Source organism: Talpa occidentalis, unplaced genomic scaffold, assembly GCF_014898055.3.
Source record: "Talpa occidentalis isolate TD23 unplaced genomic scaffold, MPIMG_talOcc4v2.1 talOcc4.16, whole genome shotgun sequence".
NCBI classification, from domain to species: Eukaryota; Metazoa; Chordata; class Mammalia; order Eulipotyphla; family Talpidae; genus Talpa; species Talpa occidentalis.
This window is the reverse complement of record NW_023601653.1, coordinates 85,062,395-85,090,046: the sequence shown is the minus strand read 5'-3', so window position 1 is coordinate 85,090,046 and position 27,652 is coordinate 85,062,395. Positions and strand designations below refer to the sequence as shown.

Here is a 27,652-nt window from a genome sequence, read left to right as displayed (position 1 = left end):
AATCAACGTGGAGAATTGTCCCCCTTTATTACTCTTTTTTCGTTTCACGGAGGTAACCTTGGTGAGTTTCGGTGTACAGCGCTGCGAGTTTCGTGCACAGCTCACACCTTGACAACAGTATACACCACGCCGTGCCTGCCAGGACCTTCTGTCACATTTCATCTACTGCCCCCACCCCAACCTGTGCCACCCACCTGGGCTGTCTCCCTTCCCCGGTGGTCTTATGCCTCAGTAGAGTTTCCCTTAGAGTTACATTTAATGCATTCTATTAAGTAGGTATTTATGGGGCCCTGGAGGAGAGCGGGACGGGGTGTTAAGTCCAGCTAGATTAAGTATTTAGAAAGCAGGGAAAAGGGAAAGAGGAAATGTACGAACATTTACCGATACCGGCGTGAATCACCTCACTCACTCTTTAAAACAACCTTGAGGGGAGTTACCAGACTCACTTAGAGATGAAAACCCAAGGCTCGAAGAGGGTGAGGAACTTGCTCCAGGTCCCACAACTCAGAGAGCAGCAGAGCTGGGGTTCAAACCGACATCTGTGTGACTTGAATGTCTTTCCATTGCTCCAAATTGTCTCTACTAAGCTGCATCAGACTGTTTTCTTTTTAATGACGAAGCCGGGGGACCAATTGCATCAGAATAGAACAGGAGAAAATTAGTCTAAAAATTGCTAGATCAGGAAAAGTTTTTCAGGGAAAGTAATTAGGTAAACAAAATACAGAAATGTTAGATTTCCTGTGCTACTAATATGCTGAACCGTTGATCCATCTTCCTAAGAGACGTATGCAGAGCTGTCGCCTTGTTCCCTAGGCGGAGGAAGAAAAACACTTAACATCGAGCTACTCTCACGACACAGCTTGTTGAACAAAATGGAGCAAAGTTTTAAAGAACCGACCAGAATATTCAGACAGGTAATGTGAGAGGTGCTGTGCGAGCGAGAGAATGTGGGTGCAACATCCTAACCAGAGGAATGTCTTAGAGAGCAAAAAAATGGTGATAATGAAAAACAGTGTCCTCACATACTCGCACAGAGCGAAGATCGGTCAGCGGCAGCTCAGGGCTCAGAAGTGAGTCAATGAAAACTGCATTCACCCTGTCGACAGCAAAACCGGTGCTGGAAACCCCAAAACAAAGCCAGGTTCATGTGATTTGAAATAAGCGGGGGTGCAGCTCAGGGTGAGTGTCTGGAGGGGACAGTTTCGCTCTAACTCTACAGTTTCTATCTCTCCAGGTGACGGAACCCCAGAAACTTAACCAAAGTCTTGAGCAAGAGAAGTGAGGCCACCGCTTCATAAGGTAATAAAGATCTTTTCCTTCTCTACAAAGATGGAGAAATGGAAGTTTAAAGTGATGATGTTTAGTGTCGGATTTTCCACGTGGGGCTCGCTCTACAGCTCCCCAATACGTGTGGCAACATCACTGTTGACAGCGGCCTCCTGTCCCCCACTTCCCTATCCGGCCTTGTCACATTAGCATCAGCTTCCAAACGCAAACCTTCGGCAGTGGGGTGTAATTAAAGAGTGCAAGCTTTGGAGCCACAGAGATCTAGGCGTGAACTCCAGGGAGGTCGTTCTGTGGGCGTGGGCGTCATGTAAAGAACGTTCAGGAATGGTTCACTGTTGGAATGATAAATCCCAGGCAAGACCTGCAGCCTATCTCCAGTGCGTCTGGTAGATTTATAGGGGATTCACAAACCTACGGCATGAGTGCACAGTGTTTAGGGCCACCTCACTTGAAAACTCAAAGACCCTGGCTAGGTGGCGAGCCCTGGGTGGTAGAGGGCATGGAGGGCTGCAGAAAGAGTGAACCTTTCTCAAAACAAACAGAACGAGGCCCCAGAACGATGCTCTGGGAGAAAACCAGACGCCGGGCGTGAGCAGGAGGCCGGGGCCGCCGCAGGGGACGTCCCGTCCATCACAGCCCTTCTCGTGCGAGGGGACAGACGGGATCTGATTAAAACCAAAGAGAATCAGTCGGGCTGCACAGAGCACAAAGGCTCGCAGTATTTGCACAGTTCTTTAAAGAGGGAGAAGTCAGAAAGCAAACCACACTCCTGAAGCAGGGGGTCACGACAAATGAAGCTCTTGGGACGTCCACTTATTTTCAGAGTTTTCAGCCATCTCAGAGCCTCGCTCTCTCCGACCCTTGAAGATGTTTTGGAGAAAGGTAAGTAGAACTGTGGGGCAGGCAGACGGCAAATAGGCTGGCTGGTAGGTTGAGGACTTTATTCCTCTCCGTCTTTAAGAAGACACGTCTCTCTGTCAATGGGAGTTTATTCACATTCTAGCCAGCTGCACAACAGGGTCGAGAGCCAAGTTGCTATTGCCAAAGTTCACTCTTCAAACCGGCAGCCTGAGGTCTGATAACCAGTTAAAATGCTCAACACAATCACTGCCTTTTGGTGGAAAACAGAGGCTCCATTGTTTAGAAATACATTTTCAAGTTTAACTCTTGGAACTATGACATTCAAAACAAGGGCTATTAGGCTCAATCGGACGCAGAGTGGAGGGAATTTGTGCGTGTGTTCTAGTTTGGATTCCCTTCTTCCCTGGCTCCCCCGGCCCAGATAATAATTGGATTTCACTGGTAATGGTCAGAAGATTGTCAGTAACGGTGAGTGCTTGACCAGTTGAAAAAGTGCTGCAAAGTCATAAAATCCCATGTATGCAATCCACTACATTTCCAGACTGTATTATAGCCTTTAAAATGAAAACATCTGGGGCCTCCCTGGTGGTGCTGGGGTTAAAGTCTCAGGACTATGAAGCTGTCAGCAGCCTCTGCAGCACGGGTTCTATCCCCAGCCAGGGAGCTACCCACAGGGCGCAGCAGACCTCTCCTGTCTCCCCGCTGCTCCCCTCAGCAGTGGGTTTCAGTGGATCTGCCTGCTCTGCTCCCCATTCTCTCTCTGGTGACTCCTCTCACCCCCCCGCACCTCTGGCCTACACTCCAGCTCTTGTGTGCATAAATAAAATAAATCCTTAAAAACAATAAAATGAAAACATCTGGTCCTAAAATCTAGATTTTTCTAAAAACAATGGCAGTCACCCAGCAGCTAGGATAGAATTAAAGAACACTTATCAGTATTCTTCATTTTTATCAATGTGAAGGTGGGAAATCACTTTCCATCTGCACTAAAAATATATTCTTTTATTTGGTATTAAATATGTAGTTGTGAATATTGTATAAATTATGTCCATCTATTCATTCAATAAACACATGTGGAATGCCTGAGATATGAAGGTCCCGTACTGGGGAGACACAGTGTGTATATCAAAATAAATACAACATAGTTTGTATCTCCAGCTGCCTATAATCTTGTGGGAAACAGGAAATATAAAGACATAGAAAAAAAAGAAAACTAAGCGTGGTAAGTGTCTGGAGGTAGGAGAACACTGATAAGGGAAGTGAGCACATTTGAGTTGGGCCTGGGAGGGCTCTCCCGGCAGACACGGCTGTGGGACGTGGGAGAAACCCTCCCGGCTGAGCCGAGGGACCTTGTCCTGAGGGGAATGAGAAGCCAGTGATGGTATTTGCTACGAAAACAGACAGTACCCTGAGCAGGGATGTCCTCTAACATGTTTTTCCCAGCTAACGCCAGAAAGGGCGAGGAACTGGACTGGAAGAGCAGTTAAGACGCCCGCGTGTTCATCTGGACTTGAGTGATAAACGCCAAGTACTCGCGTGTTCATCTGAGCTTGCGTGATTAACGCCAATATCGGGGTATTGACAGTGGTGAGGAGAGAAGAAAGGCATCCAGGTCTGCTGCAGGGGCTCGTTATTCTGTCACGCCATGAAGGCCTACACTTCACGGGGATTAGAAAATGCCAGGTGATATTTTCAGTTGAAATTATTCCATGTATTGCTAAAGTACATTCTGTGGGATAAAGTAGAAAAACTGTATGATCAGCTTAATAGATGCAGGAAAAAAATCATTTGACAAAATTAAAAATCCATTCATGATGAAAACTCTTGGCAAACGAGGACTAGAATGAAATGTCCTTGTCCTGATAAAAGGAATCGATGGAAACCTAGCTTACGGTCAACTTAAGGGGGAGAGACCGTCTGCTCCCCCCTTCCGGTGAGGACCCCTGCCGCGGTCACGGTCTCTTCAGCACCGGCCTGGAGGCGCTCACAGGCGTGATAAGCTCGTTCTAAAATGACAAGGGCGGCACCAGGCGCCCAACGTAGCCCAAACAACTGAAGAAACAAAAAGGACAACGTTGACGGACTGATGCTACCTGATTTCAAGACCAGCGATGACGCTACCGTCGCCAGGAAGGGCGGTGTCAGCACGCAGACCGCGAGGCGCTCGCGGAGACACAGCAGCCTGGGAACAGACACGCCCGGCTCTCCTGGGCGGCTTTCTCAAAAGTTCCACAGCAAAGGAGAATCTCCTCCACAGAAAGTGGGACGATTGTCCTTCGCCTCTCAAACAAGACAAGACACTTGACGCCACACACTGAACTCAATCAAAATGGGCCACGGACCTGAACGGGAAAACTGAACATTTACAACTTTTAAAGGAAAATATAAGATAAACATGTTGGCGTCTCTGGCTAAGGAAATGGAACTGAAAACCACGAGATGCCAACACATAATCAATAGACGGGCTAAAAGGCAGAAGACCCACATGTCCAGCGCTGGAGGCATGAGGAGGAAGCCTCGCGCTTGCAGACGGCTGGGGAGGGCGCGGGACGGCACCCCCTCTGGAAAACCGCTGGGCAGTTTCTTGGAAAGTTGGGCGCAGGCCTGCTGCGAGATGCCGCCGTGCGCTCAGGGCCCAGGAGAAGCGACGCTGCAGAGCTGCATGGCGACGGCCACACGCGCGTCACAGGTGCCTTTCCTGCGCGGTCCAAGGGGAGACAGCGCAGACGCCCACCGACGAGGGCCCTGGAGAGCCGCCCCGGGCTAGAGCTCCACACCAGGGCACCGCGCGGTGCAGAGAAACGAGCCAGGGGTCGACACAACACGCCCACGAATCTCCAGACACCTGTGCCGAGGGAAGGAAGCCAGAGCCCCTCCCTCAACAAAGACTTCACGGCGTGTCACAGCCAACCCGCAGCACAGTCAACCGTAAAAAGAAACAATCGGGCGAAAGAGAAGTCGCTCCGGGGAGCCCAGCAGAGGGAACGCAGCCCACAGCGAGGATGGGAGCGACGGCAGCAGAAGACACGGGGAGTCAGAGCTCCCCGTTGTGATGCTGGTTGTGGCTCCTCTTCCTTAGCATCATCTCGCACTGCAGCTTGGGACGGGGACGGAGGGGGCTCCCCATGGAACCTGCTCCTTCAGATGCCGAGGCGGCTTCTGCAAGCCGGGACCCAGCCCGGAGAGGCCAGGAGGCGGTGCCCGGCAGGGAGGCTGCTGCCGAGGAGGGGGTGACTCTGCTCAGACGCCTGCTGCAGACGAAGCCCTCCCTGCTCCAGCCGCCAGGAGGGTTCGCCCCGGGGCCCCCAACTGCGTTCCCCCCAACCACTGTCCTGGGCCGAAGGGAGACACTTCCCCCAAGGCTCTGCAGCCTCCCGAGGGCCCGAGCGCCTGCAGGGCGGGCATGTCCGCAGTGCTGCCCCACACGCGACCTGCTCACAACCGCCGAGGTTCCGGGAGCCAGATCCGAGACGGCCCCGACCCACTCAGCCAGAGGGCGGAGGTGTGGGAGGCGCTCAGGGCAGGCTCGCGACTGGAAGGAGGGCTTGCCATCACTGGCCAGAGAAAAGGGAGAGTGTTCCAGACGCACGGCTTCAGCCGAGAAGACAAACGACGGCGACTGTACCGGACGGACGACAGTGGTGCCGGGACGCTCGGCCCCCCCCCCGCCCCCGCCGCAGGGGGACAGGGTCCCGCATTCGCCGCCCCTGGGGGACAATGAGGACGACGCTCGGAAGCTGGCGGATCCACGAGCCACGTCACTGGCGACCTGGAGCTCTGTGTCCCGCGGAGAAGGCGCCCATGGGCAATCTGCAGAGCGCCAGGGATGCCAGAGGCGAGAGGGCAGAGGCCCTCGGAGCCCGAGGACAGTCACCAGCACCCACAGCCCTGAAGAGTTAAAAGTAAAAGTGCTGAATCCAGAGTTCTGCTGGGGCGGGGTGGGGGGGGAGCAAGAGGATGTCAGGGCAGGGGACGAGGAAGGCCTCTGTTTGTTTGGTTTCCTGGGGCCGGGGGGGCTTCCTGAGGGCTCTGCCAGGAAGGCATCGTTCTGCCCGAGTGGCTGAGGAGGGGATCCGTGGCCTCTTCACGTCAGGCCGGCCGGGGGCGGGGGGGGCAGCCTACCTAGGACACAGAGCTTGCGCCTGGAGAGGAGGCCCAGCCGAGGGCGGTGAGGGCGGTGAGGCTGCTGCCCGCCTGGCGTGGTCCTGCTCCCCCGCCCAAGCACATCTGTCACCAGAGTCATCCCGGCTCTTCAACGAGACGGCGGGGACTCGCATAAGGTCAGTCCTCCACGCTTTTCAGACTGGAGTATCTCTTCTCACACCACGGGCCTGCAACCACGCGTGGCTGCGCATCTGTGAGGTGAGCCCGGTCCACGTCGCTGGCAGCTCTCACAACCTTTGCTGTTCCCAGGCCCAATTCTGCAGCGGGAGCGAGAGCAGGAGCCGGAGCCGCGAGCTCCTGCAAACGCCTGACTTCAACTGCGCTGCCCCCTGACTGCCGTGCAACCAGGGTACCTGCTTGCAGGCCTCAGCTTCCTCAACTGTAAATGGAGATAACAGCATCTTCCTGGGGGCGTCAGACCTGATGGGGTGTGTGTGCCCCACACGAGGCTGGCTCTGCCCCATGAGGAAAATGCTACCACCCATTCCTCCTGACCAGCTCAGTGCACACAGCACCCAACACACACACACACACACACACACCCATTGCCTGAAGGTTACGTATCTTTATCTGCATTACATGAACTCCCTCCATGACACCTTGACTGCACAATCATCTACTATATGTTCTTGGACCTTTTCTTGTGAGAGCACCTTTTTAAAAACTGTCCTATCCCATCCATTTCATAGACTTACTCCCCATGGCTTCACACACCAACCATGTCCTGTCATCATGGATAAACCTCCTAAATCCCCGGATATCTCCGCTCAGCTGCGCATCTGTGTACTCCGTGGCCCAATTGACATCTCCGTCCTCGATACTGTCAGGCAACTGGAATTCAACTCGAATTCCAAATCAATCATCTCCACCCACCTCCAGCAGCCACCAATCCCGTTTTCTCTTTTCTTCTGTCCTTAGAGAACGACATAGAAGAGCTGCTAGAAGTGAGCACTCGGGAACCTCAGTTAGCCAGACATGGACCCCGGCTTTGCCACTTACAGGCGATGAAAACTTGGGCAAATTATTTAACCTCCCTTTCCCTCAGTTTATTCAACGGTAAAATGGAGAAATATTGGCACAAATAGCATGTTATTAGAATGATCGTGATCACACATGTACACACCTAGACAGGGGCTGACACTCAACCACCAACTCGATGGTTATTAATCATCACCATTAACTCGTTGTGCGGGATACTTTCAGGGGCTTTTCTTTGATGACCGAGATCTTGGGATTCTTAGTCACCGCTGTATGATCAGTTCCTGGCAAAACGCCTCGCACATGTTAGATGCTCAGTGTGCTTTTTTTAACTGAGCCAAAAATATCTACAGCTTATTGTAAAGTTACGATAAATAATTTTGTGGAATGAATGAATGAATGTAAATAATTTCGTGGCATGAATAACCGCACACATAGAAATAAGTGCTAAGAAGAACATTTATATTGTTTCTCCTGGTGCCCTGGCGTGCCTCCTTCAGGCAGCAAACGAGTGGCGCACGGCTCACCACACTTCTCTTTCTAGAACTGTCAAGAAACAGAGTTAAATTTGGGACTCACTGTAGGAACTGGAGCTAGCCTAGATTTTCTGGTGCCTATAGTTCCCCCAATTATATTGAGGGTGATAATGGTTCATCACTATGTTTCCGATGGAGCCGGGGGGCAACCGTCACGCTCCTTATGGAGTAAGAGAAGTTATCCTGGAAACCCAGCCCGACTGAGCCGACCAGCAAAATCACGTGGTTCAACTAGGACTGAAAACGAACTGCAGCAGCATCTATCCGCAAATCGGAAGCAACGAATACGGAAAAAGAACGTCATCTTGCCAAACGAGCTATTCCCAAATCTTCCAAATGACTTGAGATGGCTTGGAAGAGAACGCCACACAAGTGTAATTCATGATTATATGCTTCATTTAGACGTATGCCATTAATTTAATCGCTTGGAAGTTCTACATAAAAGCTACCTTGTGGAAAGTCATTCTCAAGGACGTCCCTCTTATTTAATGAAAGAACTACAGCCAGGTTTTTCTCAGAGCATCAGTGACAGTCGTGAGGCCTGCCAGCGCGAGCTGGTCATTACACTGATGTCCACAGCGTCTTTTCAACGAGGCTACCTTCCTCTTTTCTTACCTGAGTGCAAGTAGAAGGAGTGGAGAGGGGGAGAAATTTGCATAACGGATGGAGTGGTTATAAATGCACAGAATTTCAGGTTCTGTACTCAAAGGCGTTCCCCTCAGGCCATGATGAACACGCACTTACTCGCATTTTACACAGATTTCTAATACCCACGGAGATCTGATTTATAAAACTAATGAAGGCAATAAGTTAAACATGGCAAGAATCAAGCAGTGCCAATAAGAAAGATAACCAAATAATACATTTCACACCGAAAGGCTCAGCAACCACAGCTGGACGAGGTCCTTACACGCAGCGGAGCCCAGGCTCCCCGGCACCATCCTCCAGAGAATCGTGTTCAATTATGTTCAGTCAAACTCAAGCTATTAAGCAAGGAAGTGGCCGGCAGCTAGAAAGGACTTTCCACTCAAAGGAGTCAATTCTGTTTCTTCCTTTTCTAAACGGGCATGTTGGAGGGGTGGACCACGACCCCCTCACTGGGAACAAACAGGCCACGCAGAGGGCTTGGGGAGGAATCTCACGTTGTACTATAAAGGGGCGGATTTGATGAAATCCACGTAAAATTCTAAAAATTCCAATTATAATTTTAGAGAGAAACCACGTACTCACCGCTCTTGCGCTTAGCTTACTGTAACAGCACAGACCAGCACGAGTCTCCACACCTGTACCCGGCGGAGCCGTCAAATCCAGCAGACTTGACTGGTATTTTTTAACCTTGGAAGCCCAGTCCTCTGAGCCTGCAGTTTAAAGTCTACTTTTCGGCACAGTGACGAGAACCCAGCGTCACGCCTTTATTGTATTCACACAGAAGGCCAAGGGATGGCAGCCCAGCTCAGCAGGTGCACCAGGCTGCAGCAGGGCAAGGCAGGAGGAGGGGCTTGAGGAAGAGAGTGGACCCATCTCACATGCGCCCACCAGGCCCGAACGCGCCCTCAAGTCTCCCTCTCACGATGAGCCGCTCGCTCCTGGACCAGCAACACCAGGTGATCGTGCCACGTCCCCGCTGTTTAAAACTCACTCCGCTGAGAGTTTCAAAACACCCCGTCTAGAGCGAAGCTGCCTGTGCCGGACCCGGGCAGGGCAGGGGCGGCCCAGCTGTCCCCAAGCAGCCGCGCTCTGGCGTCCACTGCGCCGATGAAGCGGACTCGCACGCGTCGGCCACAGAAGCCCCCGCCGGCCTTCGTGTGACACTTGGAGGCAAGTTGCCTCCAATTGTGAAAACACTAGACTCTCAAAACAAATGGAGGCACAAACAAATTCTGTAAACACTGTTTTTAAGCCGACACCCTCGTTAGTGGTCTGGTGCGCGCTGAAGAATGCAATTAAGAGCCATGAGCCGTTCAGGGCACCACCAGAGCCGCTTGTCTTGAGGCCTGTGTTTTAAACAAGAAGCCGAGCTCCCGGCGGACTCCTCAGCGGCCTGCAAGGGGAGGAAGCATCAAAAGGCTTCCTGCTTCCTGGCCTGAATTCCAGACAGACCCTCCCGGCCCCGGCCCGGGCGGCCGCCGCCCAAACACACGCTCCCTGGCCCTGGCCTTTGCCTCTGGTGTTTGGGGTTTTGTTTTCTAAGAAGGGAAAGCAGAGGAGCAGCTACCCGAGACAGATAGACGAGGCTGACAGACCTTCGCTCGGGCAGCTGCAGAGGGAGGCCTGGCGGGGAGGCTGGGAGGGGAGACGGTTCAGCACGAAGAAATGGGGGAGAAACCCAGAGAGAAGACCGTGTAGACGAGAACGTGACGAGGCGTGTCGGGAGCAGACTCACTGGAGGGCTGAGCTGCGGGAACTTGATGGGCTCTAAGCTCGATCCCGCCATTTTACAGACGAGGGAAGAGAAGGGGGAGCCACACGGCTCCCTCCCCAGGCCGTGATGCCGGCGCCTGCCTCTTCAGAGCTCCCTAGCGAGGCGCACCCTTGGGAGACAAGGACGTCTCGACCCACGCGGTTGTTCTTCTCCCGAGAAACAGCATGTTTTCCCCTTCGTGGCGGCTGTGACGTGTTTCACAGGCCAGGTTTCCCTTTCCACCGGGGGAAACAAACCTTCCTGGAAGCCCGGGGCCGCCTCGTTCATCAGGCCATGGTGGGGCCATTTTTCTTAATCTTATTTCTACTCCCCCTTAATCTTATTCCAGCCCCCTGGATGCACTCTCTTGTCCTCCCAGGCTCTCCATTGAACATCTTCGTTCTCTTGGATTTTGTGGATCCTTACAAGCTCCCCTAAACCGTGCTGGACCCGAAAGGATATATTACAAATACCTTATGTAACATTTGCCCTTCTAAGGACCTTGGGGTGCTCACAGGCCTGCGCTCACAGTCTCCCTGCACCTCGCAGCGGAGGGAGATGGAAGGATACTGTTCTCCCTCTCGGGGTCACACTGGGAACCGGAGGGCAGTGCTGGGGCTGGCTTTCCTGTCCACTCCCTTAGAAAACACGCCCTCCTAGCAAGACTTGTTGGGATCCTCACTGAAAACTCAATTCAGATTTTATACATTAAAAAAAAAATCAGATGAAATTGGGAAGAACATTAGCAAAACCTTCAAGTCTTTAAGACACATTTTAATTCAACTGAAAGACAATTCAGGCTGAAATAACCTCAAAAATATTTCTAAAGGAATTTTGCAAACAATTGCTGAAGGTGCCAATGGGGTGAATATTACTGTTTCCCTCTATTTCCAGATGATACAAACAGCACAATAACTGACATCACCTTCCAGCTGTTCAGCTGCCCAAGGCATCATTTTTATTTGGGCAATAGCACCTAGAAAGGGGGGAAAAGAGTAACAGAGAAAGCAGTCAAGTATTCTTTTCCGCTCAGCTTCTCAGGGGACGGGGTTGGGTTTAGGGCGCAAGTGAGCGGGAAGCAAGAACACGCCACGCTGAGTAGTCACCGGAGACACAACCAGACACCTTTTCAAGCCTCGAAGATTCCCCATCCCCAGCCAGGGAGGCACCTGCTCTGCCCAGCTGCACGGGCCTGTGCGGGTCTCTACACAACACATGTGACTTGAAGAGAAGTGAAATGTGGACTGGATGAAGTGTCAGCATTTAGATTTAGAAGCAGAGGAAACACGCCAGGCAACCAGAACACACGAGACACGCCCACCCTGCCGAGGGCAGCCTTCCTAGAAGCCCACGGCGCCCTCGCTCCTCTCCGGCCACCTCCACGGTCCGGCTCCTGCAAGGCTGGCTTCTCAGGCCACGGGGCCCGGGCACCCACCTCCGTAGAGAGCACCCAGCCCTTCCCCTCTGAGAACATCGCACACTGCAAGTTTGCAGGACACAACTTACTTTTTGGCTGACCCGGTAGCCTAGGGCCGCCCGCTGCTGGGTGGGAGTGACGGAGATTCCAGGCTAAGTGTGCCGGGAGCACCTTCTAGAACTCGTGTGCTGTCTCCACACTCCAGGAGGGTCGTGAGACCAGAAAACACGAGACTACTGACATGGGTGGAAAGAATAAAGAAGAAGGCACCGCGGCGTGCATGCAGAGAACACTTACTAGGGACTAGTCGGGGAGAAGAGTTCAGACAAGCCCCCGGGTGTTTGCTCAACACACGGGTCCTCACAAAGCCCCGAAAGGCTGTTTATTGTTCTCACGTCAAAGGTCCCTGAACACAGAGAAATCAAAATGTCAGGATTTTCCCTGTTAGTCCTAAGGGAGATGGGTCTTGAGGAGGCTCTCAAACTCTCCAAATTCAGCATCCCTGCTCTAATTAATCTGCCATATGGGGCCCAGATGTCGTAGACAAGTTGGATTTGAACTAAATAATTCATAAAATCATAATAAATTGCTTTTGAGGTATGGAAAATGCTAACTTATCCATCTGTAAAGAGAAGCATTCCTTTTTTTTTAAAGATTTATTTATGCATACAAGAGCTGGGGTGCAGGGCAGAGGTGCGGGGGTGAGAGGAGTCACCAGAGACAGAGTGGGGAACAGAACAGGCAGACTGACTGAAATCCACTGCTGAGGGGAGCAGCAGGCCAGACAGGAGAGGTCTGCTGTGCCATGTGGGTAGCTCCCTGGCTTGGGATTGAACTCGTGCTGCAGAGGCTGCCAACAGCTTCATAGGTTGCATCTTAACCCCTTGTGCCACCAGGGAGGCCCAAGAGAAGCATTCTTAATGTTTCTGGGATTCCATTATATCAAGGTCTATACAGGAATATATATATATGTATTCCTGTATATATATACTATATATATATATATATATATATAGTATTATATTTATATATATAATGCAAGGGCGTTAAAGGTCCTCTTTTTTTGGTTGTATATGATTCTGGGACATTGTCATCAACATACCTGCTTTTCCCACCATGTAAAAATTAACTATTTAGCCTGGAATTCTTAGGTCTCCACAATCTAATTCCAATTTAACAAGACCCAGAAATTATTACCCATCAACATGCAACGTCCGTGAAGGCGACCTGAGACTTCACAAGCCCCCGCTGAGCACACCCTCACTCTCTCCTGCTGTCTCTTCCTCCCCTCCTCGGCTTTGGGCCTCCGACTCCTAGAACTTTGCTTGGCGAAAAGCAGGCATTTGATCCAGAACGGGTTGGTTACAAGCACAAATCTCTCCAGCTTCGTGAAACTCCGTTTGAAAGAGGGTAAAGAAGGTAGAAAGACTCACAATGAGTAAACTTGGATTTGAGCCCTTAGGCAAGTTGTTTTTAGTTTCAAGTAACTTCAGTTGCATCATCAGTATATGGGAATAATTATGGTGGAATTATGTGTAAATTTGGCGAGGTCCTGGTGCCCAAACATTACACTGGTCATTTTATAAAGGTTTTTTTTTGGGGGAGGGGCTATAAAATTAACATTTAACTTGGTGGAGAGTGAAGCAGGTTACCATCCATAGTGTCATCCGCCATTTAGCTGAAGGCCTCAGTGGAACAAAGACTGACCTGCCCTAAGCTAGAAGGAGTTCTGCCAGAGCTGCCTTTGGACTCGAAATGCAACTATCCCCCGAGTCTCCAGGCTGCTAGTCTCCCATGGAGAGTTTGGATCCAGCAAGTCTCCACCATCATGTGAACTCACTCCTTTAAAACTCTCTCTCTCTCATTTCTACTTAACAAATATTTATTTACTGAACATCTACTATGTGCCATTGCAGCCACTGGTGACTGAGAGGTGTGCAAAAATCAAAGGCCCCCCCGCCCACCCCATGGAGTTGACAGGAAGGTGGAGACTCAAAGACATCACCGAGGGGTTAACGCGTGGGTTAAGGGTTTCCGTTTCAATAACAACCCCCTTTGAATTCTCTATCTTACTCATGAAACCTGGGCAAGCAAGTCTAAATAGAAACTCTAGAATTCAGATTGCAACAGTCACTGGGAAGAAGTGGGGGTGGAGTGGATAAGTGAGAAATGCTGGGAATGCTGGGGAAATGCTGGGGGGCCTCCTCGGGAAATGCATGAAAATATGCAGAGCAACCTGAAAGTCCAGGAGGAAAGGCAGCAGCAGTGGCTGAGAGGATGCTCAGAGGCCTTCCAGGCCTTGTTCGTTAACTGGCTGCAGTTATTTTTCTGCAGGATATCTACGGAATCTGTAACCTACAGATGTTTACAGGCCATGGGGGGCTTTGTGTGCAGATCCCGGAAGAATCGAGTAGAGCACATTGGTGGATAACAAAAGCCTGAAACAACAATGCCTGGGAACAGACAGAAATTCAAGAATTCTTGCAAGGTGGGTCATGGACACAGCCCCACACAGGGCAGTGGAGAGTCTATGAGTGCAGAGGAAGGAAAGCGTCCAGGGGGCCAGGGCGTCTTCCAAGGACTTGACAGCTGGGGGAGGAGGTGGCTGCGGGGCTCCTGAGGCCGGTGGAGCGGAGGCAAGAAGTCATCGCCAGTAGGTGGAATGGCCTGTGGAGACCTACCCAGTAAAGCTGACTCAGAGGCAACTGACAATGCAGGAGCACAGGTCAGTCAGGAGGTGAGGCCCAGGCCTGCTGACTCAGGAGTCACGAGCAGGAGGTGACAGCGGAAGCGGCGGGTAGGCGGGTTCTCTGAGTGTGTGTGTCCCTGGCCACGCTCGGAGCTCCCACGGGTATATGAGCATTGAGAATCTCTTCCCTATCTTCTCTGGTTAAAATTTCAGTCCTGGGCCTCCCTGGTGGCACAGGCAGTTGAGCACCGCACTGTGAAGCTGTCCGCAGCCTCTGCAGCGTGGGTTCCATCCCGGCTGGCTGGTGAGGGTCCCACATGGCGCGCAGACCTCTCCTGCCGCCCGCTGCTCCCCTCAGCAGTGTCCTTCGGTCCTTCTGCCTGCTCTGCTCCCCGCTCTGTCGCTGGTGAATCCTCTCACCCTCCCGTGCCTCTGGCTTGTACCCCGGTTCTTGCATAAATAAATCAATCTAAAAAAAAAAATTTCAGTCCTTAAACGCAAGTCAAAGCCACAGTGAGACTTCACCTCATGCTGTTAGAGCGGCTGTTACAGAAAAGTCAAGAAACAGTAAGAACAGCCAGCGCTGACGGGACGTGAAGCGAAAGGGACTCTTCCACTGCTGGGGGGGGGGGGGGGGGATGGACACGGGTGCAGCCACGGTGGGAAACAGGACGGCGGTTCCTTAAAAAATTAAAAATAGAACCACCCTGTGATCCAGTCACTCCACTTCTTGGGTATTTACCTGAAGAAAACGAAAACACTGATTCGAAAGGACACACGTGCCTTTGTGCACTACAGTGTTGTTCACAACAGCCACGTGTGCAAACATCCCAGTGCCCAACAACGGGTGAGTGGATGAAGAAGGGGTGTGTGTGGGGGTGGGGTGGGAGGACACGATGGGACATATGCTTACCCATAAAAAAGAGGAACTCTTGCCATGTGTGACCATATTTAAGGGCCTTGAGGATATTATCCAAGTAAAATAACTCAGAGGGAGAGAGACAAATACACGATGATGTCACTCCTTTGTGGCATGTAAAGAGAATGAAAACAAAACCAGAAACAACCCCCTGAACTCTGACAGGGGTCGGGGTTGCCAGATGAAGGTGCAGAGAACAGACGGGGGAGCTGACTGGCGGCTGCAGGTGGTGACGGGCACGAGGTGGTAAGAAAACATACATTATTGGAAAATGTGACTAATATTTGAGGAACATGGAGGTTTAAGCATCAGAAAAGGGGAGGAGGTCAGTGATCAGGAAAACACTTTGCACTTACTCTGCGGGGAACGTGGGGGTATCGCTGCGGTGAACCCAGACCCCTAACCAGGGTAGACGCCCCAAGAAGAAAAAAAGAACAACCAACATTATCCAATCAAAAAAAAGAAAACTGCAAGAATTATTTTGCCTTTTAAAATTTAACTCAGGGCCTCCCCGGTGGCGCAGCGGTTGAGTGCTGGGTTGCGAAGCTGCCCGCAGCCTCTGCGACGCCAGTTCGATCCCCGGCTGCTCCCCGGCCACCGGAGGAGGGTCCCACATGGCACGCAGACCTCTCCTGCCGCCCGCTGCTCCCCTCAGCAGTGTACTTCGGTCCTTCTGCCTGCTCTGCTCCCTGCCCTGGCTCTGGTGAATTCTCTCACCCTCCCGCGCTTCTGACTGTACCCAGTGCATGTACAACAAACAAACAAACAAAATAAAAATAAATAAATAAAAATACATGCCTCTTAAAAAAAAAAAAAAAAAAAAAAAAAAAAAAAAAATTTAACTCAAGCTCTAACTCCTCGAGCTTTCTGTCCTCGATGGTTGATTCTCAGTGTATGGGGGCGCCCTGTGACCAGGCGGGGGGAGAGACAGCCCTGGCGCGGCCCCCGGGAGAGCCGGCGCCCGAGGACACGACTGGAGAGGACTCTCTCCGCGCTGCCCACCCAGCTGCCCACCCAGCTCTTTCTCCCTCTCTGGTCGGCGTCTGTCCTTGTCGGGATTCTGGGTTCCCCGGCAGTGATGGCCCCACGTCCCCAGCTTCATAAGTGGAGAGTGTTTCCCTCGTCGCGGACCCTCCCTGCTGCAACGCTGAGCCCCGCCTGCTCCTGACTGTTCCCCCCTCTACGTGTGCACTCTTGGGGCGCCACGGAACGAGCCCTTCTTCCAAACGGCATCTCCCAGGAGCAGCCAAACCGTCCTTTGCACCCAAGAGTGCGCCTCTGGGTCAACGCCACAGGACGCAGCTGGCCCGGTGACTGGCCCCGTCCACCAGGCCCTCGCGCGACGGAGGAGAAGATGCCAAGAGACTCACTGAAGACACGGCAAACCCGCCCAGGCCCTGCCTCCCGCCCTCGCCCTGCCCCGGCCTCCTGGGGGACCCTCCACGTCTTGACAACCTGATGCACTTCTCGCCAAGGCGCGATTCAAGCGTGTGCCACTCTGTGAACTATTCCCTGGCCTCGAGCCTGCCGAGGAAGCGCGACCCCCAGGGTGCTGGACTCTCCCATCTTCAGGTCTTGTCGTCAGGCCAAGCCCGTCCACCAACACCGCCTGTCTGCGGGGCGCGTCCCCCCTGCGCGCACACAAGTGACGCTGGCGAGCCCGGCGGCCTCCCCGTGGGCAGGTGTTGCTCGGGCATGAGCCCAGAGCTTCGCGCGCGGCAGCCACACCCGGCAGCGACGCCCTGCTCTGGCGGAAAATTCAAGCTCTTTCAAAGACTCAGACACGCGGAGATGAGCGAAGCACAGAGAGGCCCCGGGTCTCCTCCTGCCTGTCCCCTTCCAGCTCCTGCACCTCCCGGCCGGCTCTTGCCCTCAGGCGTGTCCCAAATTTAATATTTCACGCGGGAACAAAATGACGTGTAATGGAAACACGGGGTCTCAGGCTCTCCTCAACAGTGTTAGACTCCTCTGTCATCTCTCTGGGGAGATATTCCTGTCCGGGAGGTTTTCAGGACGCGCGTTAACCCTGGATCTAGAGAAAGGACTGGCAGGAGACTCCTCGGGACGCTTGGGCCCAGTTCTGGTGCCCCTTGGCCGAGACTGATGGACTCACCACGCAGCATTTCATGCCAAACACGCTGTCCCCCTCCTTGCCCTGTCTGGCTCCCTCCATCTTCTTTTCCTCCTTGCTGGGACTTTCTACTTTTGATCATCGACATATTGGGACATGAAAATTATAGCGCCTAACTCTCCATAAATGTTAGCATTTCGCTCCACTTTGCTTCGCTGTAACCCTTTCCCAGAAAGTCTGCGTTCTGGGGCACTGAGGGGAGCTGATGACGCCACCTCGACATTGTAATTTCTGCACGGCAGGTACAGCCTCCTCGCGGGCATCCTTTTCTCTTGCTAATGGACGCGAGTATTAGCATTTTTTTTGTCCTCAAAGTTGACAGAAAGTTCATCAAAATTCAGATACTGTACATCTTGGCTAGTTTTCCAAATGGCCATCAAGGAAGAACACGGAGGACCAGCAGTCACCTGCCTTGGGGAGAGACTGAGTTGCAGACGCCGAAGCAAGAGATCATGGTGAAGAGAGAGTCGTGTGGACGGCAGCCACCCTGCCCGTGCGCGCGGGGCGACCCTCACCCAGAGCGGCCCTTCTCTGCACGTCGGCTGGGGAAGGTCGGCTGCTTACTCTGAAAGAGCTTCTGTGGCTAAATCAAGATCCAGGCAACAAAACCCACCACTTTACCTCAGCTGTTGAAGCCTTCTGGACACCCGGGGGAACATCAGGTGCCGTGACAGTCGCCCCCTCCTGCGTTTTGCAAACCGACGCCACTGACCAGCTGTAAATAGCCGTCAGCCAAATGGCAGGGCTTTGTCAAGTCGTGATGTCACCTTTTTTACACAAAGTTTTAAAATAATTCATTCCTTTTTTCAATCATTCATTTGGCAATTGCTTATTACTTTCCAGGGCCAGGCACTGCACAGACAGCGCCTCCAGGTGAGAAGTGCTTGGAGACGGTCAGAGTCACATCCTCAAACAGGCTGGTTCTCCAGGAAAGCAACCCTATGGTCCCCAAGAGGGTGATCTCTCTGGGAGTCCCCTAAACTCCTCTCCTCGGTCGTCAGTAAGAGGCGGCACTGGCCAAGGGATACAGGGAGGACGCGCCTAGTTATTGAAGCAAAAAAGGTCTTTACAGATGAATTTGCTTCGTCCTGCACGCTCCTGTTAGCCAGACGAACGCAAATAGTCTTTTTGAAAATCAACATGAAATCAGTTATTGGCATTTTGAAGAACCCTGACACCCTGTCCCCCAAACTGTCCATGTGACATCTAAGTGAGAGGATCCGCTGAACGGTGCAGCCGGCGAACGCCGCTTACCCCGGGAGTCACCAGAGGACGGTGACTGCCGTTCCCAAGAGCAGCGCTGGGGTGGGGTGCGGGGTGGGCCGTAGAGAAACCCAACTGGTCTGTAGCACAGACCAAGAGGCATGACACCCGCTTTCTCTGGGGCTTAATCAGAAGAACCCAACCCATGGAGAAAGCTTCGAAAGTAAAAATAACAGAAACGGGAAGACGTAGGTTTGCAGGGCCCCGCTCGTTCGGGTCCTGTCACAGAGCAGTGGTTTACCCCAAATGGTATGAACAGCGTTTTGAGTGGCCAGAGGGTCCACATCACCAACTGACTAGTTCAGATGCTTAAGAGTGTGCAGCACTGACTCCCGCCTTTCTCAAGTGACTTCCTCCAAAAATGAGCAATTTCGACAGCCATCTTTGTATATTTTTCACACAGAACTAAGAAACTCAGAATGTCTTACTTAGTCTAATAAAGGAGAAAATTATCTTGATTATATTATGCAACAAAGGAATTTTAAAATGGGCATCTGGAGGAAGATCATTTTGATTAGAGAGACAGATGAGGCTATGAAATACCATCTTAATTATGTACCAAGTAGCTATAAATTCAAATTTTTCTGTCTCTTATATAAAATCGTGTGAAATTTCTTTGCTATGACTGTTTAAAAACAGTAAGAGAGAACCATTTTCTCATCCTAGCCACTCGTTAAATTAAAAGGCGACAAATTAAAAATTTTAAGTATGAACAAAATATCGACAAGCCTTTATAAAATGAGGTTGCATGTATAAAATCCATAGTAACATGGAGACGACATCTATCCATAGCCATAAATACATCTACACATAAAGAGGAAAAGGTGTGCTACCCAAAAAAGCAGTACAATCGGATACTATTTTAGGAAAATACACATGGGCACAGATAAAGGTTGGATAGAAAATGACAAAACAGGAACAGTGTTTGCCTCTGGGTGTTGGAACTGGGGCTTCAGACTATGGATTGGTTCGGACTCTGGAGCACGACACATTCGGCCTCTCAGCTGGGGGCCCTGAGATAGTCCCTCGCCGGGTCTCAGCTTCCTCATCTGTCATGTAGAGCAAGAGGCGGACGTAATGGTTAAAGGATTAAATTCTGCCTAGCACAGAATTATTGGCATGTAATACCAACATAATTTCCCCATGAAGAGATATCCTTTCTCCACTGCTGCGAACGATTCCAATTCGTGGGGCTGTTTTTCGATGACCAGTTTCCTCCACACCCAATTTTAAAGCACGGACAGATTTGGAATCCTACGGTTCCTTCCGCAGTCTGGTCGGGCTGCAGAGATGCGCCAGGGAAATCTCATAAGCACCAAACCCCAGTGGGGATGGCACAATAGAACCTTGCATCTGTCCTGCCCACCAGCTTAGGGGAGCAACCGATGGAGGAAAGCAAAAATAGCACCTGTCATTTTTTGAGGTTTTCTCTCTATGCACAACAACATGGACGCGTCATCTCAGAATTCCTCAAACACCCAGCTTGGGACATGGGTGTGCACAAGATTCCAGAAAGCAGACTTAGCTGTAATTCGTGCAGTTCCGTCTCAACACTACTACCATGACGCCTCTACCTCAAAAGGCGCAAACCCCACAGGCCCACGGGCCCACAGTGCCCCAGACCACTCGGAGGGAAGATGAGCCTTTCAGGGGAGGGACCCGCGCTCCGCATCTGGGCTGCGGCCAACGACCCAGGGCGTCCCTCCCTCTGGAAAGCCACAGCCTCTTGGAGAGCTGCAGGTCATTTTAGATCTACCCCAGCTCTGTTCAGGCTACAGATCTGGGTAACACCCCAGGGGTTCCAAAGACTTGGGAGAATTCCAGATTATAATAATGATGATCATGACTCATAACAACAACAATAGCAGCTGCTACACAGTATTTATTATGTACTGGGCAGTATTTACTCCAAGCCTTGTATACACATTTGCTCACTTAATTTACATACATATTCCATGGGATGGGCATACAGTCTGTAATTTGAGAGACTCCTGTGAGCTCCCTGGGTGAGCACACGCAGCATCTATACGCAACTGACCTTGTAGGATCAGGGGAGACCAGAGCTAAAATCCCAAATGGTCTCCAAGAGTAAGAGTCAGTGGCTCCCAATCGCGTGGCCTGCTTTTATTTTTTAAGATTTGTCTATTTATGCACACAAGAGATGGGGTGTAGGCCAGAGGTGTGGGGGGTGAGAGGATTCACCAGAGACAGAGTGGGGAGCAGAACAGGCAGAGGTACTGAAATCCACTGCTGAGGGAGCAGCGGGGAGACAGGAGAGGTCTGCTGTGCCATGTGGGTAGCTCCCTGGCCGGGGATCAAACTCGTGCTGCAGAGGCTGTGGACAGCTTCATAGGTTGCGTCTTAACCCTTGCACCACCAGGAAGGCCCTGTGTGGCCTGCTTTCGATGACGTGTGGTGCTCCCTTATCCATCCAGGCTGCTATGTCTCCAGAATTAACCAAGTAGAAATAAAGGAGGATGTGCAGGAGGGGGGAGAAGCAGGGAAGGGGTACTCAATTTTTGTCCCTTCCCGCACCCCGACCACTTCTCCCCAAGTCTCCTGGCCTGCACCGAGTCCCAGACCTGTCCTACCCCACGGCTTTATGTCACCCAGGGGACCTTCTCCCACCTCCCTCCCACCCCCTCCACCCTCCTGGCTTCCAGCGCAGCCACATCTTCCTCCTGGGATTTATTTCATCCTGACTCAGATGTCTCCGGTCACTCCCTCTGGCCCTCTGTGCTCGTCACACTCTGTGTGCGGCTCCACTTATAGGGTCCGACTTCCCGTGAAAGTCTTCACATCTCGAGACCCCGGGGACGCTTCTCCCGGTATCTGGTGGCGTCGGCCGAGCAGCTGCCGAGGGACAGTGATGCTGACTGGCCGCGTGAACTAAGCACACCATCGCTCCGAGGGCAGAGCACATCCCTCCTCACCGTGCCCCCCAACAATGCCCTTGCAGAAAGGGCTGGATGGAGGGACTCGGAGAGGGAGGAGTGTCTGCCCCAGGGTCAAGCTGCGTGACTAGCACTGAAGGGCCTTGAGGAGGAGCCTCCTGGGAACTTGGCTTCCAGGCCCAGATCTCAAACTTGAATCTTCGTCAGTGAAACAATGACCGTCACTGCCACCGACGACCACGGCTTGCATCGGGTCTCTGGGACGCCTCACTTCATTAATATCCAAGTTTCTGAACAGCTTTTGAGGTTCAGCCAAAGGCTGCTCACATGACTGGGGCAGAGGTTCTGCTCTGAGAGTTAACTTTTTCTCTTCGGGGCAAATCACATTTGCTTCTCCTTTATCCTTCCAATAAGCGCTGTTTCTAAGGCGCGCTGCAGCGACGGGGACCAGCGAGAGATGCATCTAGAAGTTGTTCATCAGCACGGAATTTCTCTGGGTGACCTCAGCGTTTTCTGCATTTCCACAGGTCTCCCTGGAGATGGTTGCTAGGCGCGCTCGTGTCACTGGCTAAAAATCTTCAACATGCGGACGGCTCCTTTCATCCCGGGCCTCCCTCCATCCTCGCTGTTTCCCCTCACACGTCGCTTATTTCTCTACGACTGCAACCGCTCAGTTTCTTAGTCACATTATATTTCATACAAACAGAACATCCCCATTCTTTGGTTCCTCTGGAGATGATTTTATTTGGATCACTGCATTTGGTAGTTCATTAGAAATACTATTTATACTTTGATGTTTCCTGATCCTTAAAAGTAAGTTATTCACATGGCAGCTCATCCTGCTGCTTCCTCTTTCTCAAAAACACAGATTAATACGCACTGGTAGAAACTGAGCATGGACAATAAAAACACCAGCTTGTGGGATTCTTCAGTGGGATTCTTCAGTGCTGTTTATTTAACAAGTTCCTGACTTGGAATATCTCAAGATTAACTTTCGAATGGATACAACTTTTCTAGTTCCCCCATTTGACTAAAGTTAATGTAAATATATTTTTATTAATTCACATGATTAGTCCCATATCAAATACCTCAATTATTTCATGCTGACTGTTTGTTCCAAATATCTAAGAGGAAACAGCACTTGAGAGGCTGAGTAGACTAAAATAAAATCTAGGAATGGACGGCCCGGTAACTGGGGAAAGCTAAAAGGCAACATTCAAAAAATAATTTTAGCGCCCTCTGAGTAAGGTTAGAGGCTTTGCTGAAATCTAGAATTCAAATGTAAATTAGAAAATAGATTCTTCAGAGTGTTTCAAGGTCCTAAGTAGGCAGATCTGCAGAATCGGGAAAGATCTTGAAGAAAAAGCCACATCGATAGTCAATGGATCAAAGCAAACGGTTCTTAGAACCCTGAGGGTTTTCCTCTAGCTGCCATGTTTTTGAGAGCGGGAGCAACTCAGGGCTGAGGACCAAACTTGATTATCTTGGAAGGGAGGAATCTGGGTGGCAGGATTACAATCATGTGAATTGGTAGCAACATGATACAAAGACCTTTTATTTGTCCGAGTAATAAAGAAGACAAGCCTCATTTTGTTCATGTAGGAAAAAACAGTGCCACCGAAAATTGAGCTGCTCGTTTTTATTTTTAACACCGTTAAATTGCGCAGAGTCTATAAATAGTTCAATGATAGAAACTAATGCTTCTGGGCCTGTTTAAATATTTCCTTAACACGTAGGGTTAAATCGTCAGGCATCTGTAGAACCTGCCAGCTAATGAATCAAGTGACGTCACTGAACGAAAAAGGAAGGACAGACAGCCAGGACCCCCTCGTGGGCTCCCTGAGTCAGCAATGCTTCATGAACGCTCGTCCACAAGCACTAGGCTGGCGCTGGGGGTGCAAAAGTGATTAGAAAACTAGTCTGATCACATATAAGGATTTAGGGGAAAAACAGCCCTGAGTGGATAATGACAGCGTGAGTTAAACATGACGACTGAAGCATAAATGCACGATTCTGTCTTCAAAAAAGGGCCACGTGGCCCAAAAGGGGTGGGTGTCTGACCAGAACAAGTTTAACGAGAGAAGCGGTTTCATGGACGTGGAGGTCAAATTCATCACCGTGGACGCAGGAGTCGTCTTCGTGCCCAGGCGAACCTGCCCGCGAGCTGCTGACCGTCTGGACGGGACTGGCGAGAAAACATGACAAGCGGAACTCCCCGACTATCCACGCTGAGGAGTTCTTTAGAAAGATTGTTTCTTCACAGGCGGGGACTTTTGCAAAATTCCAAACTTCTAAACATCGACCTTCAATTTTTGCGTTGATGCCGTGGAGGGCGGTGAGGCAACCTCAGGCCGAGGACCGACCCGCAGGAAAGCATCCCGGGCGCCCACTCGGGTCAGGTAAATCGTCACAAGGAGGACGTGGTCAGTCTCCGGGCCCAGGGATGAGGCCAACTTAGGGGAAACCGCGGAAGGTGTGGCCCTTGAACCACCTTTTACAAATGGAGCAGGAGACACCAGGACGGCGCACGGGGGTGACGGGAAGAGCCGCCCGGGCAGGAGCACCCTGCGCGGGAGGAGCGAGGACTTTCCTATCAGCGAGGACGGAGGGGTGACGGAGCCAGGGAGAGGGTGTCACCACCCGAGCGCGGCCTGGTGCGTTGGCTCGGTCCCCGACGGCACAATGTCCCAAGGAGGCTGAAGAAGGAGGCAGCGAGGCCCTCGCTGGGCGCTGAAGCTGCCGTTCCACAGACACCCCAGGGATGGCCAGAAATGCATTTACTTTGGGACGCACCAGCGCAGCTTCTGCCTTCACCAGTGCCTGCTCCGCACGGCCAGCGAGGCAGGGGTGCGCCCTCTCCACCGGGCACGGCCCGCCAGGTCCTCTGAGGTGCTGGGAAAGGCCCGGCACACGGCCCAGAGCTTGCAGACACAGAGGGGCGGCGCGTGTGGGCGCCTACTCTTCTTTTTTTTAGGTGATTTTTCTCCTTCCTTCCCGGCCGCCTCTCCTGCAGACGGGCACGGCGAGAGGTGGGCTCTGTCCAGGCTGACTTTTATCGAATCCTTCAGCTTCCTCAACACTGAACCGGGGTGGCCACGGAAGAGTCACGCAGAAGAGCAGGTGACAAGGACAGGACTCCCGGCCGTGCCGGGGCAGAGCGCGTCCTTCCTCTCATTAAAAATCAAAGGAAAAGGAGGTGGCAGGACACACAACACCCCCCTCCCCGCCCCGGCGTCACTTCCATAAATACAGCGGAGCAGGGGCCAGCGGGCTCTTCAAATTCTCACCCTGTGCCTCCCACACCATTTCTCCGCCACCACCGAAGCCCTGAACATGTATTACAGGTGGAGAAAATAAAGCTAATGATAGGCCTGTGGCGCGAAATGACTAAGGAGAATCAATAGAGAAAGAGCTTATTTTCTGTCCTGATCCTACCTCGGTAATCCCTAAAATTAGAAGCCAGGAGTTGGGGCTACTGAGAGACACTTCCTCTGTGAAGGGAAACCGGAGCGAGACAAGACGGTTCAGGAGACTTTATGTAAAACATTTAGCACCTCTTAGCAATGAGAAGTAATCAGGGCGATGCTTACACGCCTCAGCGTCTGAGCTGGCTGTGGAGAGTGCGCTGGAGTTCGACGACGGGGCTGCAGAGCAAGCGATGTGGATGTGGGGTTCGCACGAGGCTCGGCAAGGGGGGGGCTGGGGGTCAGGAATGCACGGGTTTATCCTCATCTGGCAGCTGCGCAGCCGGCAGCAGTCTCATCTCCTGAGGTCTCCGGGGAGACCAGCTTGGGGCACTGTCTAGACAAAACACCCCCCTACATGGACGGGTACGGAGGCTCCCCGATATCAGCACAAATTCCAAAGAAGAACAAGATTGCCGTAGATGGTGCTGAAGACCAGTCAAACCCTGAAGGAATCCAGAGACGATGCGCAAGACTGCAATATGCTCCGATTCCAAGATGCTAAGACCCAGCTCTGAGGATGCTGAGGGCGCTCTGCAAATGCGTCCAGAGTTCCAGTGTCTCGGGCTGATCAACCTTTTAAAAACTAATGCAATTTATTGTCAAGTGTATTGTTTCTGAAGCCCATTCCCTGCTCCCCTGTAACCTCACGGGTCTGCATCTGACCCTGCAGTGATGAGGCCTGTCCGTCTCGCTTCACCCCTGGCAGAAGCCCCTGCAGGGCCAGGCGGGGCTGACCACGCCTCCCCTGAGCACAAGTGTCGTCCTTTACAGGCAAAAAAATGACATTGGAGAGAGACTATGAAAAGCACAGGAGAAAATATTATTATGGCATCTGTAGCCACCACCAACCTTTCCATTCTTTGTTTGTTTTCATTATGTTTTGGGGTTTGTTTGTTTAAAACAACTGAGCAGTATTGTCTCACTGTTCTCGAGGCTACAAACCCCACATGGAAGTGTCGGGAGGCCCAGGGTCCCTCTGCAATCTGCAGAGAAATGCTTCCTCAGCCTTTCCAAGCTTCTCACTGCGCTTTTAAACGCTTTTGTATTTTATTTTATTTTATTTATTTTATTTATTATTAATTTTAATTTTATATATTTTTACATCATTTTTCATTTTTGCACAATGTATGCATTTTCATCTTGGTGATATCCCCATACAATTCCCACCCCCTTGTTTTGATCCTACTCTTTCCTCTCCCTGACCCCGTAGTGTGTCTCTGGTTTATAGTTGCTTGTTGATTTTGATTTTTACTTTATTATAATTAGTCTTTTTCCTGGTCCCTTATTTAAGTTTTCTAGATTCCTGCTATGAGTGAGACTATCCGGTATTTTTCTTCTTCTTTCTGGCTTATTTCGCTGAGCATGATCCCTTCCAGCGCCAGCCATGTTGGACACAGAAACATCCATTCCAAAGAGCACCTGCACCCCTATGTTTGTAGCAGCACTGTTTACAATAGCTAAGCTTTGGAAACAGCCCAAATGCCCAAAAATAGATGACTGGATCAAGAAGGTGTGGTCCATACACACCATGGAATATTACTCAGCAATCAAAAAGATAAACACATGCTTTTAATCTCTTAATTCTATTTGGCTACCGTGTCTCATAGAAATTATTAAAAAATTCCAGTCAGGTTCTGGAATTTTTTAAGCAATATATACGACTTCAGTATGTTTCAAAAGACTCAGCATTACTGCAGAGTAAAACAGGCAGGTGATCTCAATCCTTGCAAGCTCAAGATGTGGCGGGGGGAAAGACTTGTGCATCACCGCGTGACCCTCAAATGCTGCATTTATTCAACAGTCCAGTCGCCTTGAGAAGGATCGTCAACTAAAGAAAACAGTTTTTTCGGTGTCAGTGACCCAGAGGCAGGAATAAAGCTAGACCAGAAGGCACAGATGTATTTCGTGGGGTGGCTGGGCTGCTGGAGATCGGGAAAACAATTTCTTGCTAATAATATCTGACAGCACAAGTAAGTGACACCTCGCGAAGCAACACCTGCTACATAACAACCACCCTGCCCAAATTACAACTCTCAAGGCTTCAAGCGGGACTGTGGGTTTAACCTTGTTCATGTCATTGACTCTTTCCTTCGAACACTTATAGTATGTCTGCTGATTATGCAGCCTTGCGCAGAAGACACACACCCTGGCCGACAGGAGCTTGGTCTCTGAGGCTTCGTTTCATGAGTCAACTCGGGGAGGTGACAGCACCCCGCAGTTTAATCCGCCATCGAGGTGTTGCTGTGAAGGCATTTTGTAACTATGGTCACCCTCCGGCCAGAGTCCCCTTCCTCCTGTGGGGGAGCCCCAGTCACACGGAAGGTCGTAAGGGCAAAACCCAGGGTTTCCCAGAAAGAAGTAGAAATTCTGCCTGAAGACTGTAGCATGAACTCCTGTCTGGTTTTCCAGGGCGCCGGTTCACTCCACAGATTCTGAACTTGCCAAAGACGTCCCATTGGTTCTGATTCTGTGGAAGACCCTGACTGACACACGGTATGATCAGCAATTATGAGCAAACAGCAAAAAGGAAAAAGAAATTGGTTCAAAGATGCACCCAAGAGTGTACTCAGGAGTCCTGGAAAATAATTGCGAAAATTCCACCTTGAGAAATCCTCTGTCCTAATTCCAGCGGCTCCTCGTGCCCA

At 51.3% G+C, this 27,652-nt stretch overlaps 1 protein-coding gene and 1 long non-coding RNA gene across 4 annotated transcripts in view; one reads left to right on the top strand and one right to left on the bottom strand.

Moving 5' to 3' along the window:
- Window positions 1-27,652, bottom strand: part of SRGAP1 (SLIT-ROBO Rho GTPase activating protein 1) — a 182,542-nt gene that overhangs the window by 115,796 nt on the left and 39,094 nt on the right. The window contains exon 1 of one of the 3 annotated variants that reach the window (XM_054696744.1): window positions 9,057-9,891. The exons of the other annotated variants lie outside the window; for them this stretch is intronic. The gene's annotated coding sequence lies outside the window, so the exon portion shown is untranslated. Of the gene's footprint in view, window positions 1-9,056; window positions 9,892-27,652 lie in introns of those variants that run through there. 3 annotated transcript variants of the gene reach the window in all.
- LOC119248116 (uncharacterized) lies at window positions 788-14,185 on the top strand. The gene is made up of 3 exons (XR_005125862.1): window positions 788-914; window positions 1,235-1,299; window positions 13,979-14,185. It is a non-coding gene; the product is annotated as an uncharacterized LOC119248116 (long non-coding RNA).